An 8396-nucleotide genomic window follows, 5' to 3' on the forward strand; every position below is an offset into this window, starting at 1 on the left:
AGGGGCCTGGACCAGACTTGGTGTCACTGTCCCACAAGACTCCCCACAAGCCTCTCTGGTAGAGAGCCAGGAATGGAGGAGGGAGGGAGGAGTGACTGAGCTCCACCTCACTGCTGTGCCCGTGGCTGCTATCTCCCCCTGGGCGCAGGATGATTACAGGCCAAAGTCTCCTTGGAAGCTGAGTGAACTCCTCCCCCAGCTGTGCAAACACAGCAGCTGACCCACTGGAGGGCACGAGGTTCCCCACTGGACAAGATCCCTCAAACAGAATGCACGAACTTTCACACTGGATGAGAGCCTTCATCCAGTCCAGGAGGGTCCCAGTTCTCAGCTACAGATACTCCTTTTTGCCAGTTCTAAACACCCTGAAGCAGACCCAGAAAGTGGGAGACGTAGCTGTCTGGACAGAGAGAGAAGCGTGCTCTAAAACCACAAACACAACCTCCCTGCTGGGTCCGAGGGCCAGGAACCTGCCTGAGCAGCCCCTTCTTCAGGCCTGGGAAGGCCCCAAACTTCTCTGAGGTTTGGGGTCCAGGTATGAGTCCTTTAGAGCATTCCAGAACTGCTAAGTCACCCAAATCCCCCTGTGAGGGATAGGCCCTGGATCTCCCATGCACAGCAGAATACCAAGGTCACCAGACAGGACCAGCCCACCCACGGGGGAGGGAATGGAGGTGAGGGTGCAGGTAAAGGTGAAGCCTTTCCTCTCCAGGTCAGGAGCAGCCTAGGGCAAAGGCCACCCAGCACTGGAGAGGGAAGAGTGCGGAGGGGCCACCACTGTCCACCAGGGTGCGCTATTGGCCTGCCAGCGTCCTGCTTCATTGAGTAACCTCCACTCTCACTGAGTTCTGGAGCTGGGGAAGACCGGGGAGGCCCCTGGCTATGGATGCACTGGAGAAATGTTAATGCTGAACTAGGAAGCTCAGCAGAGCAGGAGAAACAGCACAGGCTATGAGGAGGGCACGGTGGCCTGAGCAGCAAGCCCTCTGGGCAATGCCTGGAACACACTGTGATTGGAGCAAGCCATTCAAGAGAGAAGTGGCCCTGGGGGTTGTCACAAGGACCCAGAGGACTCATGTTCTGGCTCAAGTCCCCTCTGAAGCCAGACTTAGCTGAACCACACCCTCCTCAGACCCAGAAACAAGAAGGGAGAAGTCTCAGAGGCAGGACTGTGGCTGTATCTGTCTGAGGGGATTAAGATCCTAATTAAGATTTCAGAGGATGGTAAGGGACCCATCAGCCCAGTTCATATTCTATGGAAAATGCTATACTTCAGTCCAGGGACATCAACACTCAGATCAGCCCAGGGGTGCAGAATTAAATTCGGGGTCTCCTAACATCTCCAGTATCGGGGCATATGGGTCACAGCACAGCGGGTACCCAACAACAGGTTAACATAAAACAATGGATCCTTTCTACCCCAACCTCCAGCCACTTCCTCCTCCCACCCCAAGTGTGGCCCCTCCCCAGCTGTGACTATCAGGACCATGTGTGATGGGGGAAGCTGCCTCCCACCCCAGAGGACCGCCAGCCAGCTCTCTGATTGTCTCTCTCAAGTGCGAGGGCAGTGACGCACAGTGAGACTGACACAGACTACCTGGGCAGGCTGCTTGACTGCCCTTGTGCCTTGGCTTCCTTGACTGTTGAATGGCACGGTACACCACAGGCTTATTCACAGAAAACCCCAAAAAGCTCACCCATGAGTCAGCAGTGCTCTTCTATCAGTTTCTGATGTAAATCTTTACAGGGGAAGACAACCAACCCATCTTCCACTCGAGGGACAGCTTATGGATTAGAACTGCCAACCTTTCCATTATCAGCCCAATTCACTGTATACTATGCACCAAAGGTGGGACTGGCCATGAGGTACCTACTACCGCACACCTGCCTGGAAGAGAGTACCCACCCAGGAAGTGATGGGAACTAAGCTAAATTGTTAAGCGGGCACACCTCCCTCAGAGAAGTGTTCAGCCTTTCCCCACCCCGCTCAACCCAGTGGCACCCCACCTCTGTGGGCAGAGGCGGTCACAGTCTACTGCGGGACCAGCAGGAAGGGGCACCCTTCTGAACAGAATGAAAACACCCCAGAGAAGCACACCCACCTCAACCTACCCCATCTCCCCCTCAATGACCCCAGGGCAGGTAAGCCTGAGGATGATGAAACAGCAGCTTTCTTGCTTGCTTCCCTGAGACCCACCCACCCTTGCTATTCCAGACTGATTCCCCAAGCAGGGCTTAGATCCAGCTGACACCTCCACTGGCCTAACAACATTCAAGAGTCAAGTCGAAACCATGTGACCCCACGGGTGCAGAAGACAGCTGTTCCTCAGAGTTTTCAAGGTCAAGCTTTTCTGCCAAGCCACTTCTGGGTGGGTTAAGCCATTCGGCCAGTAGGTGAGGATCTGACCACTTAACTGTGCCACCTTGGGACTCCTGGGACATAAGAGGAATGAGATCTTCAAAGTCAGCTCACTCACTTTCTTCCCGCAGGCCAGGCTAGCTCAGCTTTCCTCCCCCCAGGCAGGGGCTGGCACAGGTTCCCCAGGAGCTGGCAAGCAGGAGAACGGAGCAGTCACTGCCACCAGACAGGATCTACCATAGGCAGCAAGGGGCCACCGTGGCTCAGAGGCCGGCCCAACAGCCCTGGGCCAGCTGTCCATCCCTGCTATTTCATCCAAAGCCCAGACTCCCAGAGGGCCAGCTCTGCAAATTCCCTCTCGAGTCTGCAGATGTACAGCTGTGCAGCTTCTCTCTTTTGTGGAGCTCAGAAACTCCGGGCAAGGGGAATGTGGCGCTCTGTCTACCACCTGGCAGCCTTGGTGGCCTGGAGTGACAGAGAGCAGCGGAGAGACCCTTACAGGCACCCCAGCTCTGAGCCAAGCAGTGAGCTGGGCCTGTCCTACAGAAGCAGCTATGTAAACACTGGGTCTCATCCCGGCCTCTACGGTAGACTTCCAGATTAGGAAGGAGCTGACGCTGAGAGCAGGAAGGTGGGTCCCCTCCTCGCCAGCAGCCTGAAGTCTCCATCCCTCCCCCAGCCCAGCCAGGGAGAGCAGAAGCCGTAATCTAATCCACAGCAGCCGGTACTTTTGTGGGGTGAGTAACTCCCTAGGAATGGGGCGCTGAGTATACATGTCCTGATAAGTGCCCTCGGAGGAGAGGCAGCTCTGTGGACAGTGAGGCCCAGTCCACCGTGCTCCCTCCCGCTCATGGACGGGGCATGGGCACTGAGCAGGGACTGGTCTGGGGGTGCTGAGTCCGGCTCCTCTCCAAGAAACTCGCTCTATTCCAAAGAGTAGTTGTTGTTGTGTACATTTGAACTGGAACTGACCCACAGCTGACCTTCCAGTAGGTTTTCAAAGGCAATTAATGGCACAGGAGGAGACTGCCCAACAGGACCTTGTGTATTTTGCAGGATGCCATGTCCCCCAGCAGTTAAGAGGGATCAGTGAATGACAGCAGGGCAGTGAGGAGGAAGAGGATGAGGAAGAAGCTAGGTGCAGAGGAAACAGCCAATGCTCAGAGGGAGCCTGGATGCTGTGATTCTAAGGCCTGCTGGGCACCTGTCCACATAACCCTGACCTCTCTGGTCCTATTGGTAAAACAGGCAGAGCCCAATTCATCCCCGCTCCTGGGAGCAGGCTCCGGGGAAGAGAGAACACTTCTACGAGTGAGATTTCGAGAGCACCACGGAGCTCTTTGGAGTTTGTCTAAATCCACAATGTGCCTATGATCTGGATGCAGACAGGAACTGCTCCCCCCAGGAGGCGGCTGAGCACGATCAATACTATTGTGTCATTTAAATATTTCATAGCTGTGCCTGGAGGTTATGAAGACAGCCACCGCGCCTTCGCTGACTCATGCCTCACTCAACCGGAACTGCCATCCTGCGCTCACCCAGAAGGAAGTGTGGGCTGGGGGATCACACGGGAAGCCGGGGAGAAGGCCCGAGAGCTTTCCAACTAGAGGGGTGGGTAGTCCTCTGCCTAAGGCTCCCCCTGTATCATGGAGGGTGGTTTCTTGCCAATTTCTTTTCTTGTAAAGTTTGACACAGCTCAACGAGTGACTATCAACTGGGTGCTTGGCTTGCACCCAAGGGCACAGGGCACAGTAACTGGAGACCTGAAAGAATAAATGCACCAGAGGTTACTCAGAGGGCAGAGAGGAGGCCTAGAGGTGCCAGCCTTGTCCACACTGGCTCCCAGGTTCCCACCTAAACAGGTGTCTGGGAGGTTAAGTGGCAGTAGCTGGGACACCTTCACAGATCTACCCTCCGCCACAACCAGTCCAGCCTGGGAGAAACAGCTTCTTGCTGTGTAAATATCTCCCTCTCCTGGAGGGCCCAGGACATGCTGGAGGCACTTCACCCGGAGACTCTGGGTTTTTCAAGGTCAAGTCGCCACTCTGCTCCAGGTCCAGCCCACAGTCCCTTCAATGGGTGGAAGAAAACCTGATGCATCTACAAAAGGAACCACAGCTTCAAATCCAGGAGCCTGAATGCTGGAAATGTCCCGAACCGTTCTGAACGTGCTCCGTTCCGCTCCTGAACTTGTGATCCCAGCCGCCAGCTGGTCTGTTGCCAAGTAGGCAGTTCTGGGTCTCCCTCGCCCATGCTCATCCCCAGCAGAGGTTAGGAAGGGCTCACGAGTGAGTCAGGTGCCTGCGGAGACCCCAACAGAAAGTGAAAGGATGCCCACTCCAGGGAGGGACTGTGGTCTTTCGGGCCCTTGTGCCTTTCATAACACCAGTTACCCACTAAGTTGGCCAATGCCCACGGTGACCGCTGGCCAGGTCAGTGGTTCCCTCTCCTCAGGCAAAAGGCCATTTCCCCTGCACTGGCTCCATCCGCCTGCCATCCTCAGCTCCCCTAACAGAACCCCTGACAGACAGCGCCAGCCCTCTGGCTTCCTTCACAGAACTGGGCTCCAAGTAGCAAAGCCTCTCCCCATGACCTGCCTCCCTTGTCTCCAAGTCCCCACCCAGTCCCTTCTCCAACTCCCTAGCAGCCTCCTGCTCTGGTTCTGCTTCCCCCCACCTACCCCTGTGTGTGGACATCACTACTCTGAACATCCAGGAACCTTGTCACTGTCGTGTCTGACACTTCTTTCTTGCCTCTCCCAGGAGACTGTAGGTTCCACCGTGGGCAGGATGCCGAAGCACAAATCCTTTCCCTGGCCACTCCTGCAGTTGGGGACATGTGCTCACGGACGGCTCACGAGACCTACTGACGAGACCTCAGAATGACAGTGGGCTCCGGGTCAAGTGCCTCTCAGAAGACAGTCCCTCTCTAGCCCTCACCTGCTCCCTTGGCCCCTCACTCCAGCCTGCTCCTCCAGCCAAAGTAGGTGCCCCCATCCATTTTTCCCAACTGGTGTAAAAGGTCAACACGCTTGGCTGCTAATCAAAAGATCAGAGGCTGGGATGTACTCAGAGGCACCTCCGAAGAAAGGCCTGGGGATCTGCTTTAGAGAAATCAGTCACTGGAAACCCTATGGAACAGTCCTATTTACTAATTTTGAGTTGGCTGTGGATTAGCTGACTCAATGGCAACCGGGGTCTTTGTTCACAGATGGAATGTGGTCTTCTCCCAACAGCATTTACCTGGTTTCCTCTTCTCTACTAGAGAGCTCTGATGGCTTAGTGGTAAGGAGTTATCCTGCCAACCCAAAGGAATACATGGTTCGAATCCATTAGCTGCCGCATGGGAGAAGGATGGTAAATCTCCTGCGTGATTTAATCCTGATGGAGGGTCAGCTGAGTCAGTTCTGACTTGATGTACACACCACCCAATCTTCACTGGCACATCCACACCCCTGAGGATGGAGAGAGGTCAGGGGCACAGAAAGTCACCTCAGGACAAGCCCAGAACACCTGAGGACCATGCTGATGGCACAGGAAGAAATACAAGTCACTGTTTGCAAAGAAAACAAACAAGGCTACGTTATGGGGTCAAGTTCAAGATGTAAGTGAATTGGAAGAGCAGAGCGAGGCCGCTCAGAGACACGGCACGCACACTGGGTGTGCTCTGGTGAGCCATTTCAGGCAGCGTCACTGTCCACACACAGAGAGTCACTCCGTCCAGACCACAGACTTGGCTGCTCTGGGGTTGCTGGGAGCTGGGACGGCTCTTTGTACAGCCCCTGGCCCCACCACATGTGACAGCGAGGTACAGGGGACAGCATGGGGGTCCAAACAGTGAGGCAGTCCAGGTTCAGACTGCTTGAGTCACATGAAGCCCTGGCCGAGACATGCTGGGCCCTGGTTTCCTCAGGACCCTGTGGAGCCAAGGTGAGTGACCAGTCAGAGAGGATGTGAGATCTGTCAGCAACTGGTCTCATCATGACACAGATGGAGCATGTGTTTTTTTTAAAAAAATCCACATCATGACTTTTGTGTCCCTTAGCGGGAAAGGGAGGCGTCAGAGGCAGGGACCGTGGCCAGGAATCCCGGGAGCTGTGACAGGTTCATCACTAACTTGAGCCTTCTTGCTGAGTAAACCAGTGACCTCACCCCCTGGGCCTCGGGTCCATTCCAAGTCCTGGGAGCATGTGGGCTGGGCCCAGAAGCCTCTGGCTCATCCCTAGAAGAAAAGCTGTGGGGCTCCAGCGCCCACCACCCCCACAATCAGTGCTGGGAAGTCACGAAGTCTGAGAGCCCAGTGCTGCTGAACCCAGAATTTTGGTAAGAAGGGGCTATTCACACTTCCTGCAGCAATTCACCTCTTTCCCACTTTGCTGAGGGAGCTCTGGTGGCTCAGTGGTAAAGAGCTGTACTGCCAGCACAAAGGTACACAGTTCAAATCCACCAGCTGCTCCGTGGGAGAAAAATGGGCAAGCCAATCTTCTCAAGTGCAATTTACTGTCTCTGAAAACCTGCCAGACAGTCGGCTACCGGGAGGGTCAGCTACCTCAGGTAGGTTCTGACTTAACGGTACACAACAACAAACATCACCTTCTCAAGCAACCTCAGGTCCTGCCACCAAGGCTCTGAACTCCAAAAGGGACCCAAAGATAGGACTTCAGGAAGGCAGGGAGGAGGTGTGAAGTGACCCTGATCAAAGCCTGAGAACCAGCTCCCCTAAAGATACACTTTGCAGATAAGGAAGCCTCGCTCTAAGCGTCAATGACTGAGCTTGGCAGGTGGACAGCTCTGTCTGATCAAATGTGCTCTTTCCACGACACCCTTCAGGTGTGAAAAGATGGCTTCTCTTGGTTGGCCTGGGATCTGCCTGGGACCACTCTCCTGGTTCCATGGCCACCAGAGCCAAGCCTCTTGCAGGAATCAAAAAAGCTGTCTCAAAGGTGGCTGCCCACCCCTCCCTCCTCCATGTCCTTGCTCTCAGTGGCCCTTCTCTCCTCTGCCTCACCCTTCCCTCAGGACCCAAGGGTGTTAGCTAGCAAGTGCTGCAGGCAGGTGGCATAAAGACGCCAGTATTCAGAGGTGGCCTGCCCCGTGCTCTAGACTGCTGGTGGCTCCAGGACGTCAACCTATACAAGTGTGTTCTTCCTGCGTTCTGGTCAGGGTCCCATCTGAGACATGATGCAACACAGGACAGCCTGAGACACGATCTCTGACCTTCTTATCTGGACCAGGGTGAGGGGCTAAGCTGCTGGTTGCAAAGATCAGAGGGCCGGAGCCCCACCAGAAACCAGCAGAGATGCAACCAGAGACAGATGGGCGCCAGGGGTAAGCAAACAGGGGCAGTGGCCTGTCTGCCAACCCACCGTCGCCCTGATCATCCTGGCTGGGCACTTAACTCTATTGTCACGTGCCATCAAGTCGTCTCTGGCTCATGATGGTCCCATATATAACAGATCAAAACCCTGCTCAGTCATGCGCCAGCCTCACTATCTCTGCTGTGCCCACTGCTGTGGCCACTGTGCTACCCGGTGCTGGTGAGGGTCTTCCTCATTTCTGCTGACCTTCGACTTTTCTATTTATTCTACTGGGTGAAAGATCAGTCTTGGGTTTGTGCCTCTGTAAATGCTGTCTCCACGCATCCAGGTTGGTGGAGAGAAAAGGCTGTGGGCGGCACCAGGGGGCAGGTGAAATGCAGCCCTGAGCCTGGAGCCATCCCTGGGCAGGTGGGTCTCAACCTTGGTAAGTCCCCAGCAGCGAGGGGCCTCTGGGGCCTGGATACTGAGTGGTGTGCTAATATCTGTCACGGATCTGCTCATACTTTTGGAAAATAAGCTGAGTGAGCTCAAGGTAAGTCTGTCCATCATGTTTGGCTCCACTCCTACGTGCTCCCCACCTGCTTTCTGGAGCAAGCGAAAGCTGGGAACACAGCTTGCACAGACCCCAGGAACACCCGCGCTCAGGAAAGAACCAGACAACCCTAGGCCATGCTACCACCTGTGTCACCTGTAGAAAACAGGCTGGCATCACTGTCTTAG

This window comes from Elephantulus edwardii, unplaced genomic scaffold (genome assembly GCF_000299155.1).
Source record: "Elephantulus edwardii isolate Elephantulus edwardi_28Jun2011 unplaced genomic scaffold, EleEdw1.0 scaffold00089, whole genome shotgun sequence".
NCBI classification, from domain to species: Eukaryota; Metazoa; Chordata; class Mammalia; order Macroscelidea; family Macroscelididae; genus Elephantulus; species Elephantulus edwardii.